The sequence below is a fragment of the Sinocyclocheilus rhinocerous genome, unplaced genomic scaffold, assembly GCF_001515625.1.
Source record: "Sinocyclocheilus rhinocerous isolate Xijiao unplaced genomic scaffold, SAMN03320098_v1.1 scaffold1719, whole genome shotgun sequence".
NCBI lineage: Eukaryota > Metazoa > Chordata > Actinopteri > Cypriniformes > Cyprinidae > Sinocyclocheilus > Sinocyclocheilus rhinocerous.
Window position 1 is genome coordinate 524,318 of NW_015664048.1, and position 1,557 is coordinate 525,874.

Sequence of the window (1,557 nt, forward strand, 5' to 3'; positions counted from 1 at the left end):
ATGCTGGCGGGATGCACCATCACAGAATCAACTTTGACAAGTAGTGAGTAAAGCCTGAAGAGCCTCAGTGTGATTCGCTTGTGTTATTCAGTCACGTAGTCAGTAAAACACTGTTTGAAGGAGCGGTGCACTTTATCTGTGTGTGTGTGAGCGAGAGAGAGTGAATATGTGTGTGTGAGAGAGAGAGAGAGAATGTGTGTGTGTATGTGTGTGTGTGTTCAGCACTCAAAACACTCCTGAGACTGATGTAACATCAATAAACCCTCCAGGAGAATCTATTTTCTCTCTGAAAAGACACTCAGAATGCTGAAGTCTGTAGCAGCGAATTCTCCGGGTGAATCCGAGTGAGATTTGACCTTGCCGTCTCACCGTACACACACCTGAATCTGATCAGACGGCAATGAATGATTTCTCCACTGTGAAATCAAACCATCATGTGCTTCCCGTCGGTTCATATTCCAGCGCAGAGACGCACAAACTCTGTCTGTTATTGAACGCAGAGAGAAAACCTCGCCTGGAAAGCGTTTCATTGATCGCCCACGTCTGAGGGGTTTTGTGGAAGAGCGAAGGGTGTGTTGAACACAGAAAACATGCTTTTTGAAAACTGCAAACACTGTATTACATCTTTGAGAAAAACTAGATATCAATCAGCAGAATGAAGTCTGAAGAGACTCCGTGTTTGTTTTGGAGGCAGAAGGTCAAGTTCGTCCTCCAGAGCATCTTGTATTCCAATACTACTGTAATAAATATTTGACTAAAAAGCTATGAAGAGTCTGTATATTGCACTGATGAGTCGTTTTCATGATGAATAACAATAATAGCAGTAACATACTGTATATAGAGTCATTCAGTCTTTTAATTTGAAATGTACATATTTTAAATACTATGGAATTTTATTCCGCCACAGAATAAAAAAATGAATAATAGTAAAAATAATAATTAGAATTTGGACTTTTTTCTTGCAATCCTGAGTTGACATCTCTTCTGTCAGTTCTGCTTTTTTTCTGATACAAAATAAAAAATAAAATAAAAAAGGTAATTGCAACTTTTTAATCTGACAATTCAGATTTTTTTTTTAAGTTTAAAAAGTGTGAATTACAAAAAAAGTCTAAATTGTGAGATAAAAATCCTTTTTATTTTATTTTTTTATTATTTTATTTTTTTTATACAATAGCAGAAACAAGTTTCCATAACATACCCTACCATTTAAAACTTTGGGGTTAGTGAGATTTTATTTTAATTTATTTAATTTTTTTTGTGAATGAAATTAATACTTTTATTCATCATAGATGCATTAAATTGATGAGAAGTGACATTAAAGTCCTTTATAATGCTACAAAAGATTTCACAGTTTCCACAAAAATATTGTGCAGCACAACTGTTTTCAACATTAATAATAATCAGAAATGTTTCTCGAGCAGCAAATCAGCATATTAGAATGATTTCTGGAGATCATGTGAGACTGAAGACTGGAGTAATGATGCTGAAAATACAGCTGCGCATCACAGAAATAAATTTAATTCTAAAATATATTCACATAGAAAACAGCTATTTTAA

General features: G+C 34.5%; 1 protein-coding gene across 1 annotated transcript in view; it reads right to left on the bottom strand.

Annotated features, from left to right (window-relative positions):
• LOC107729593 (cGMP-dependent 3',5'-cyclic phosphodiesterase-like) overlaps positions 1-1,557 on the bottom strand; it is a 127,938-nt gene that overhangs the window by 19,537 nt on the left and 106,844 nt on the right. The window lies entirely within an intron of this gene.